The sequence below is a fragment of the Pinus tabuliformis genome, chromosome 2_1, assembly GCF_031772625.1.
Source record: "Pinus tabuliformis cultivar Carrire ecotype Pingquan chromosome 2_1, CPIR1, whole genome shotgun sequence".
Lineage (NCBI taxonomy): Eukaryota > Viridiplantae > Streptophyta > Pinopsida > Pinales > Pinaceae > Pinus > Pinus tabuliformis.
This window is the reverse complement of record NC_142299.1, coordinates 702,760,016-702,771,861: the sequence shown is the minus strand read 5'-3', so window position 1 is coordinate 702,771,861 and position 11,846 is coordinate 702,760,016.

Below are 11,846 nucleotides of genomic sequence, written 5' to 3'. Positions count from 1 at the left end.
TGCATTATTAGAAGTATAGAAAATGCTCCCCCTAAACTTGTGCCAATTGTTCACTGGAAAATATGATCATATCATCTCATATATCAGTAAGAATAATCAAGTTTCTTCATCAATCGGTCATCCATCAAGGTATCAACAACTTATAAAGGCCAAAGGCACTTCTAAATGCATCAATAGAATGTAATCATCAACCATTAGAACATAAAAAGACAAACTATAATTAACTAAAGCATATCAAACCCTTTTCCTAAGTCTGTCCCACTATTTCTTCATTATACCAAGATATACACAATTGTTCAATTCAGAACTCGCATATACACGCAAATTTTGTTTATAAGATCCACATATAGAAAGTGAAACACTGAAATTTCATACCTTCAGCTCCCCTGAGTCTGTTCTGTCTGTACATGTTTACTATTACTACATCAGAGGCACTGTCATTAGTATAAGAAACATGAAAATAAAAAACAACCATGGGAGTCATCATCAAGACAAAACATGTATTACTCCCCATGAGATTACACTTCACTATTTCTGAGGACCTGATAATCATATTTTATTTTCATGAGGTCAAGTACCTCTCACCAATTCTATAGTCAATGTTAGAAGTACTCATTTAAGAATAATTGACTGCAATAGGCACCATCTTCTTTTACTCTAAGTATGAATATTTCTCATATCTATGATAATTCCATTCTTTAAACACATATAATTTGTATAGATTTCTATATCCTCTTTCTATGACTTTTCCAGTTACTTCATTCATAACCTTACATTTGGTTGATGTAAACACAATTATATTTACCTTATATGACCTAAACTTAGAATATTCTTCTTTAGCCCTTGAACTAATAAAGCATCAACTGCTCCTCTAGTTTTATTAATTCTGGCTTTACCTTGTCCTAGAACTTTTGTTGAAACATTAGTTCCAAGAATAACATTACCATGTTGGTTTTTCCTGAGAGACTCCATTTTACTCTTATCTCCAGTCATGTGATGAGAGCATCCACTATCTATGTACCATTCATCTTCATCTTCAAATGAGAAGAGAGAAAGACCACACCTTATCTGTTCTTCTTTTTCCTGCTTATTATGAGAAATGTTGGTGGATCCATATTTTTTAGTTCTTACAGTAATGTTCTTATCTGGTTGCTTATCATGTTGTCTGTGACGATCCATAGACTTGTTCCTGCATTCTTTTGCTACATGCCCAAACTTGCTACAAGCATAACATCTTATATGTTCTATATTCATTCTATTGCAATCAATGGCTTTATGACCAAACATATTGCAAGCAAAACAATGTCCCTTAAAGTACCTTGAAGCTGATGATCTTTCTGAGAGATGGTTATTAGCTTGAAACATTCTACTTCTACAATTGGCTACAACATGTCCATAATTATGACATATAGAACATTCAACATTATTGATTAGAGGAGAAAATCGATTAACACTTGTATAGTTAGGAGTAAATGATTTCCTTTGAAGATTTTCTCTCCTTGGTTGTTGATGAGGTTGAATTCTTATCTCTTTTTTGAACATTTCAAAGTTTGCATTAGAATTCCTTGCCTCAACTTGTGAACTAGATTCTCCTTCAACAGTTTCATGATAACCAAGATCAGATTTGATGGCAGGAGACCTTTGACTACTAAGAATATTATCCAAAATCTTAGTACTATCTTGAAATTGCAAATGCTTATATTTTTCTTCTAATTTACCTTTTAGGATATTTACCTCAACCTAATATTGATTTTCCTTTTCTAGATACCGCTTCTTCATAAATTATTCAACCTTTTTTCCTTCCTCCATTTGCTGTTTTATTCGAGAATCTCTTCTTTGAGCCCATTTTCTCATTCTTCATATGCTTGAAGTTGTTCTTCATTCTGCTTATCTGATTTTTCAAGATCTACTCTTAGAGAGATGACCTCAAGTTCAAGACCTTCACAATATTGGTTATACACCATACCAGTGTGATCCTTGTTATCGTAAGCCTACAACTTATATTTAAGATTAACAATATTTTTCAAAGAAAGATCAAGTTTTGTTCTAAGATAAAACATTTCTTCTAACCTATCTTCTTTTGAATCAACAACTCCATCTATCATTTTGGAAACATTGCTAGATATAATATTACCTGAGAAATATTCCTTTGGGAATTATTCATGTATTACTTGTAGCTTATCCCACACTTGCTTTGTAGTAGTATAATGCATAACCTTATTCAATATTGAATCATATATGCTACAAAATATGTTACTCAAAACCTTACTATTCTTTTGTACTTCCTTGTCTGATGGAGGAAATTTGGTGTAACCATTGCACACTAGATGCCATACATCGAGATTCATTATATTATCCTTCATATTTTCTTTCAATTGTTGATAATTATATTTGCTCAACATAGGCATGTCTATATTGTCCATTGATTCTAACTTGCCTTGATCTGTTGCTTCAAGAGGCATCATTTTTTAATCTATTCTCTTTTTAGAGTGCTTAATTTCACTTTTACCCATAAGTGCAAGCTAAGTGGTTTCACTATCATCATCACTATCATTGTTGCATGGAAAAGAAAATGGATCACATTTTCAACAAAAACCCATACCTGATGATGCTTTGTCTTCTTCATTATTGATCAATAGAAAGCGGGTTGCTCCCAAACTTGAATATTTGCTGACATTTGTAACTATTACTGCATCTGATATATTCCTGTCAAAGTTCTCAATAAAAGTACCATTTTCTTCTAGGCCATGAAACTCATTATTACTTTCATCTTCAAATGCCATAAGTAAGTGAAATTCTTGATCAAACTCACCTTCTTCACCATTTGAAAGACCATCACTGTCTTCATGTGTATAAAAACTTCTCTTGTTTTCAAACCTCTTCCTATTTATTTTTTTAGCTTCTTTTCCTTTCTCCTGATTTTCTCTATAGGGACACTTAGCAGTGTAATGACCAACTCTACCACAAGCAAAACATTTGAAAGGAAGCTTACCTCTGAATATTCCTGTACCTAATTGGAGTTTCTTTACAAAGTTTGCCTCTTCTTCTTCTTATACATAACCCGATTCTCCCTTTTATTTTCCTTTTACAGTAGCCTTGAAGGTTTCTTCTCTCATGTCTGAAGGGCCACCTTTCCTCATCTCAAATGTTGTCAATATTCCATGGAGTTGATCAAGTGTGTGACTTTTTAGATTCCTCATTTATTCAATAGCAGATACTTTGGAGTCAAAATTCAGAGTCAGAGATATCAAAATATTTTCAACAATAGTAGCATATTTTATTTCTTCACCAAGATTTCTCATGGAATTAACAATTTCATCTACTCTAAGAAAAATTCTGCAATGCTTTCATTATCATGCATTTTCAATGTTTCATACTATATCATGAATGTTTTAAGTTTAGCACTTTTCACCTTGGTGTCACCCTCATAACTTTGGATAATATTATCCCACAGTCCCTTTGTTGTGTTCAATTGCATTACCTTCACAAACTTGGAATCGGCTAGACCTCCCAAGATGGAATTTACAAATTTTGCATTGGTTTCATACTATTTCTTTCCTGCAGTATCTAAAGGAATAGAGGCTAGATATTGATATCCACTTTCAATAATTTCCCATACATCAACTCCCAGTGCCTGCAAGTATGCTCTCATCCCAACTTTCCAAAAGATAAAGTTAGTTCCATTAAATATAGGAGGTCTGATAGAAAATACTTCTTTGTGACTACTCATATTGATTGATCTCCATCAAGAGATCAATCTTATGTCAAAGGACCTGCTCTGATACCAATTGTTGGAAAAAATACCCGGGGGGGGGGGTGAATCAATGTTTTCAAACCATTTAAATTTTCAATTTCATATTCTTATTTATGTATGTGAATTTACTGAAAGGAACCCGCGTGTGTACGTGACTATTATTCATACAACTAGCGTATATTCAATAAAACATATTTATCACTTAATTCATATTCTATTTATATTGAGTCAATGCATCAGTACTTCATTAGGCATGAAATAAACAGTAACCATGTGCATTAAGAACAAAATAAACTATCACAAATAATCATCACACATGAACACCAGGATTTAAGGTGGAAACCAAATGTGTGAAAATACCACCACTGTTGTCGTCTCTATTTTCTTTTAATATAAATAAAAACTTCTTACAATCTTGTACTGACACAGACTCATACCAGCATGCATGCACCCACCTGCAGAAGGCTACAACATTTACTTTTTCTCCAGCACCAACTAGAAGGGAGCACCAACCCCTTGATCTCATTTACCAACACCCACCGGAAGGGAGTTCCAACCCCCTAATTTGATTTACTAGCTACCAATGGAAGGAAACTTAAACTCCCTCAATGAAGTATTCAACCCTCAACACCTTTGGGGACCACATTCCATAAATTTCCATACTAGATCCACTTGCTACAACACATCACAACTTATAGGCCACATTTCATCAAATTTTTAAACTGGACTCACTACCAACATTCAAGCCCAAAAACCAATCATCAAAAATGAAACTTATCACTGTAACTCAATCATCAATCTCAGACCAAACTGAATCAACCTAATCACTGAATCAACCAAATCAAACAAAACTCAACCAATCAACTGAAACCCAAACTTAGAATAGTCAGATCACTCCAACCAGAATACCAATCAACATACTACACATCACAGAAACCAAATTCTGTTATTGCAAACTCTGATCAATCATATATCAAAATATATACGCTACTTTATAGTAACAAACCCACGCGTGTACATGCTTTCCATGAAGCATACCCATGTGCAAATATTAAACCACTGAATTCTGAAAACTGAACCACTGGCATTTTGAAATAAATATTGAATCTTACTTAGATCTATTGCATCGTTCTGAAACAACCACAGAACCTTCAATGAACTTCAATCACAAAAAACAAGTATCTTCAACATACTTCAATCAATCATTCCTTAATCAAAACATCATTGTTTAAGCCCAAATCATCAAGAACAATTCATTGACAGATAACATAAACACATCAAGACTGATTAAACTGATAAGACATCCTTTTCACAAAAAACCTACTTTATGTACGTGCTTTCCTCAAAGTAGACCCGCGTGTATACGTACTTTTTAGGAAACAAACCCATGTATATGTGACTTACTAGTATCATGTTGGCATTATGAGACAAGTGTTGGCCTTGATGGCAAATCACAGAGATGACAAATCATAGTGCAGAAGGATAACAACAAGGAATTGATGATCAGACTACAAGTATGAAGAGAAAATATATACACGCTAGTTCACTATATACCAAGTCACGTATACAAGCAGGTTCACTATATACCAAGTCGCGTATACGCAGGTTCGCTATATACCAAGTCGCATGTACACGCGGGTTGGCTTCAGTAAAAGTGTGTGTATGTGGAAAACTTATCTTTGGTCCGTGGCGGTTATTCCTTGGAAGTTGTGCCTATGGTTTTGGACCATGGTGTCTCGACGGACGTGTTGATCCCTAGTTTTGAAGTTGATGGTATTGGATTTCTATGGTTTTGGCCCGTGGTATTGAGCAAGGTCTAAGGCTATATAAGGAGAAGAAGATCATTAGGAAAATGTATCTGAAAAGTCTTGAATATCTGATGAAGTATTAGATCCAGTATGCAGGTTATGGGTTGATGATGCAATTGCTTGATCTGAGCTAAGGAGAGATCTCACCGGTTGATGGAGAACAAGATCTAAGGAGAGATCGGGATCAAATGGTTTGAAATGAACTATCTTTATGATTATTCTAGATCTGCATACTGACGCAATTAATATTCTATAAGTGTTATAGTATGATTGATGTCTGGTACAGCTGCAAAGTTATAAGAAATAATTTTAGATCTGTACGCGGGTTGGCTTTGGAAAAAGGGCGTATACACGCAGGTTGGGTTCATCCAAGTAGCGTGTACACTGTAAAGCTTGATATTTGAAGTTGCAGATGGGTCTGATGGTTATTGCAGAGTTCTGTGTCTGCTCTGTGCTCTGGTGACTGTGTTGTTGACAGAGTTTCAGTGTTTCAGTGCTTCAGTAATTGATGATGCAGGTTGTACTACAATGGTGATTGTCTTATGGATCCAGTATGAAAATGTATGAAACGTGGTCCCGGGTAGATCGTAGGCTGGCACCTACGTACTGGTAAACATATCAGCCAGTACAAGAGCAAAGGAGTTGTAGCTCCCTTCCAGGAGCAGCTGAAGAACGAGTAAAGGTTGGAGCATTCTGTAGGCAGGCACCTACGTACTAGTAAATGGATCGGCTAGTACAAAAGCTAAGAGGGTTGTAGCCCTCTGCAGGTTGTAGCCTGCGTGCTGGTAAAGGACTACACCAGTACATTGTAAAATAAGTTTCTTATTAAAGGAAGATAGAAACAAATTGCAGCAGGTGGTTTTCACCCACATTGGGTTTCCACCTTATATCACGGTGTTCATGTGTGTGCCTTATGTGTGATGATCTGTTCTGTTATACTGCACCTGTTTACTGTTAATATGGGTAATAATGTTCTGATGCATTTACTGAAGATAAGCTAACTGAATCATAAGATTACTGCATGTACGATAGTTGCCCTTAACAAAGTCGCGTGTATATGCTGATATCCTTAACTGAAGCTGCGTGTATGAATCTGAGTATGAAATTGAAAAGTTTTATCTGATCTGATAATACTAATTCACCCCCCCCCTCTCAGTATTATTTCCAACAATTGGTATCAGAGCAGGTCCTTTGATAGAAGCTTGATCGCTTGAAGGAGATCCGTGGAACAATGGGAAAGAAGCTTAAGAAGAAAGCTCATAAAAAGAAGAAAACATCTCAGAAGGACTATGACAGTGGGAGAATCGATTGGGGATTAGGTATAAGAAGTTCTTCAGATTCAGAATCATTATCGGGTATGAATGTGTTATCCTCTGATGTTCCTGCTATATTTCCTTGTGAAAGTGATGGAAGTGATAGTGAAACTACTGAACATGCTTTTATGGGTGAGCAAGAAAAGTATCAAATAGAGGCAATATTTAGAAGGCTTACAGACAAAGTTAAAGATCAACAAGATCTATTGAACAAAAGGGAATGTGCTTTCAAAGAAGAAGTTACCAAACTAAAAGCTCAATCAGAGGAAGGAAACAAGGTAAGAAAGTTACTCAAGGACAAGGAAAATCAATGTCAAAAGTTGCAGGGTGAAGTGACATCATTAAGAGATGAAGTCAATGAAAGAAGCACAACCATCAAGAAACTCAGAGATAGATCCAGTTATTATGAAAGTCTTGAAGCCACGATCCGCTCGCTAAAGAAAGATCTTGAAGAATCAAAGAAGCAGAATAAAGATCTACTCCAAGCCATTGAAAAACAGGTAAACGAAGATATCAGCTTAAAATCTCAACTGGAATGTGCTATCAGAATTCGTCAAATGCAGCAGGATTTGAATGAAGAACAAGAAAAGGAGATTCTCAAACTAAGGCATCAGTTGGAAGAAGGAAGGAAAGATGGAGAAGAAATGAAGAAGCAATGTCTAGAAAAGGAGGAACAACTTCAAGTTGAGGTAAATATCTTGAAAGGTAAATTAGAAGAAAAGGATAAACTTTTGAGATTTCAAGATAGTACTAAAGCCTTGGATGATATTCTTAGTAGTCAAAGGTCTCCTGCTATCAAGATTGGTCTTGGTTTTCATGAATCTGTTGAAGGTGAATCTAGCTCACAAGGTGAGGCAAGGAACTCTAAAGAGAAAACTAAAATGATCAACAAGGAGATGAAAGGTCAACCCCATCAACAATCAAGGAAAAAGACTCCTCAAAGAAAATCTTTTACTCCTCCTATGAATAATGTTGAATGTTATGTATGTCATAATCTTGGACATGTTGCAGCTAGATGTGGAAGAAGAAGGGTTCAAGACCATCATGTAGAAAGATCATCACATTCAAGGTACTTTAATGGATATTGTTTTTCTTGCAATATGTTTGGTCACAAAGCTGCTGATTGCTACAGGAGGAATATGAAACATGTAAGATGTTATGCATGTAACAAGCTTGGACATATAGCAAAGGAATGCAGGAACAAAGGATGGACATCACACCAAAAGGAGAAAACCTCATCACACTTGAAGATATGGAGGAAGAAGGAAGTACAGTCAGCACAATGTACTAAGACACAGCACAACACAGACATATCAGACTCAGGGGGAGCTGAAAGTGTAAAAATTCAGTGTTCTAAATCTCATACGCAAGTTCCTTAAAGGGAAGTCGCGTACATACGCGAGTTAGACACTGCAAAGTCGCGTATATATCAGTCTGAGGACAAGCAGTGGGGACAGGATCAGAAAAAGGATCTGATATGATTCAGTCTATTATTTGCTCTATTGGTTACAGTCTGCTGAGGATGTGTGGAAATGTTTTGTTACTTGTATGATGTCTAGAAGTGTTTTGATCCTAACTTGAGGATGATGATGTTTTGATGCTTATTGTTGATATATGCATATCTAACAGATGGCACTGGTTGAGGGGGAGCATATGCCTTTAGTAATTCATTGTTGGCATTATGGTTAATAATCCTTGGTGATGATTCTTATATGGCTAGATGATATATCTTGCTATGATGTGGTTGTGAGTTGTCTATGATAAACTCTCATATGATTCTTGAAGTTACATAGAAGATGTTCAGATCAGATTTATGGTTAATTCTTTGATGATGCATATATGGTGCTTACATGGTGATCTTCATAAGGACAAGGAGGAGTACAAAGCTTGAATACACATCTTCCTCACTTGATGATGAGTCACTTATATACTGCTGTTTTCATATGCATAAAGATCATACAGTTATGATGTAGGCACTCATGTGGATAAGGATTGTTGCTGATGATGATATCAAGAAGCTTTGTCAAAAGAGTTTGAGCTCAAGATACATAGTGCTGATACATGGATGACTCCTCAAAGTCACTTTGTTGGAGACATGATGATGAGTTCGTATCTATATGATGATAGGTTTATACTTACATATGTTGGTTGATGCAGATGTTCCCAAGTAATGATACTTGGATCATGTAGAGCTTGATGAAATGGCTATGGTGGTTTCACACATGATATAATGTGAATGACTCTGAATTCTGTTCAAAGGGATGAATTGATGCAGACATACCTTGTTATAGGTTGATGACTTATTCTCTACAGGACATTTACAGGTTGCTGATATGGAAATTGGTGTACGTGTGTTGTTTAAAGGATATCCGCGTACATACGCCGTTTTATGCGGGGATAGTCGCGTATATGGTGTACGCGTGTTGCGTAAGGGATATCCGCGTATATACGCTGATTGATGCAGGTGAAGTCGCGTATATGGAGTTCTGAACAGCAAGGGCAAACTATGAATGAAAAGATTCTGAAATGGGTCTAACAGAGACCATCTGGTACAGTCAGAGGGATCAGATAATGATGCAGTGTTGGCATTACCTTAGATGCAGAGGGAGAACAAAAAGAAAATATAATTGCTGGACTAGATGCTTATGGAACAAATCATACATTGTGTATGATAGCTGCTGATGACTATCGTGGTCTTACTTAGATGTCTGGTCTCCTGACTCATGAAGTAATTGAGTGTCTCTATCTATTGTAATCAGTTGATGAAATCTCTTCTGGTCATTTGATGAATGTTGAAATATTTCAGTCATGTATTTTCATCAAGGTCATGTAACGGCCTATGTTGGTTTCCCCACTATGCCTGGGATGAATGATGTTATACTCTTGAATTATCATGTGTAAACTTTTGGTATATCCCCACTTGATTGGGAGATGGATGTATGTATGAGTCTTTGGTGCTAGGAAGGTCACTTATGATGTATAGAGTCGTGTTCTTTCTTGTAGAACATTTTTTTTGTAGACCTTGCTTACAGTCAGGGAGAGCATGATCAGCACACTTCAGCAAGAACAGAGATTCAGCATGTACTCAGAGGGAGCATGGACAGATTGGTACACCTTGGCATATACAAAGGGGGAGATTATTCAGAGATTTCAGTAGGTACTCAGGGGGAGTAAGGACAGTGGAATGATTCAGCAAAGGAAGAGAATATCTTGGTCCACCCTTTGCCCTTGATGTCAAAGGGGGAGAGTGATTTGGTGTTGTTGCCATCAAGTCCAAAGGGGGAGATTGTTGGCATTATGATGCATGTGTTGTACTTGATGGAAACACTCTCATAGAAGAACATCTCACTTATGTATAACTAGATGAATCTTCAGAAAAGATGTCAGATGTGACTGATGGAGGACAACTTAAAGGAATCATATGATAGTTCTAAGTGTAACAAGTTAGCTTTGCCATCAAGTCCAAAGGGGGAGATTGTTGGCATTATGAGACAAGTGTTGGCCTTGATGGCAAATCACATTGATGACAAATCATAGTGCAGAAGGATAGCAGCAAGGAATTGATGATCAGACTACAAGTATGAAGAGAAAATATATACATGCTGGTTCACTATATACCAAGTCGCGTATACAAGCAGGTTCACTATATACCAAGTCGCGTATACGCAGGTTCGCTATATACCAAGTTGCGTGTACACGCGGGTTGGCTTCAGTAAAAGTGCGTGTATGTGGAAAACTTATCTTTGGTCTGTGGCGGTTATTCCTTGGAAGTTGTGCCTATGGTTTTGGACCATGGTGTCTCGACGGACGTGTTGATCCCTAGTTTTGAAGTTGATGGTATTGGATTTCTATGGTTTTGGCCCGTGGTATTGAGCAAGGCCTAAGGCTATATAAGGAGAAGAAGATCATTAGGCAAATGTATCTGAAAAGTCTTGAATATCTGATGAAGTATTAGATCCAGTATGCAGGTTATGGGTTGATGATGCAATTGCTTGATCTGAGCTAAGGAGAGATCTCACCGGTTGATGGAGAACAAGATCTAAGGAGAGATCGGGATCAAATGGTTTGAAATGAACTATCTTTATGATTATTCTAGATCTGCATACCGACGCAAATAATATTCTATAAGTGTTATAGTATGATTGATGTCTGGTACAAGTGCAAAGTTATAAGAAATAATTTTAGATTTGTACGTGGGCTGGCTTTGGAAAAAGGGTGTATACACGCAGGTTGGGTTCATCCAAGTAGCGTGTACACTGTAAAGCTTGATATTTGAAGTTGCAGATGGGTCTGATGGTTATTGCAGAGTTCTGTGTCTGCTCTGTGCTCTGGTGACTGTGTTGTTGACAGAGTTTCAGTGTTTCAGTGCTTCAGTAATTGATGATGCAGGTTGTACTACAATGGTGATTGTCTTATGGATCCAGTATGAAAATGTATGAAACGTGGTCCCGGGTAGATCGTAGGCCGGCACCTACGTACTGGTAAACATATCAGCCAGTACAAGAGCAAAGGAGTTGTAGCTCCCTTCCAGGAGCAGCTGAAGAACGAGTAAAGGTTGGAGCATTCTGTAGGCAGGCACCTACGTACTAGTAAATGGATTGGCTAGTGCAAAAGCTAAGAGGGTTGTAGCCCTCTGCAGGTTGTAGCCTGCATGCTGGTAAAGGACTGCACCAGTACATTGTAAAAGAAGTTTCTTATTAAAGGAAGATAGAAACAAATTGCAGTAGGTGGTTTTCACCCACATTGGGTTTCCACCTTATATCATGGTGTTCATGTGTGCGCCTTATGTGTGATGATCTGTTCTGTTATACTGCACCTGTTTACTGTTAATATGGGTAATAATGTTCTGATGCATTTACTGAAGATAAGCTAACTGAATCATAAGATTATTGCATGTACGCTAGTTGCCCTTAACAAAGTCGCGTGTATACGCTGATATCCTTAACTGAAGCTGCGTGTATGAATCTGAGT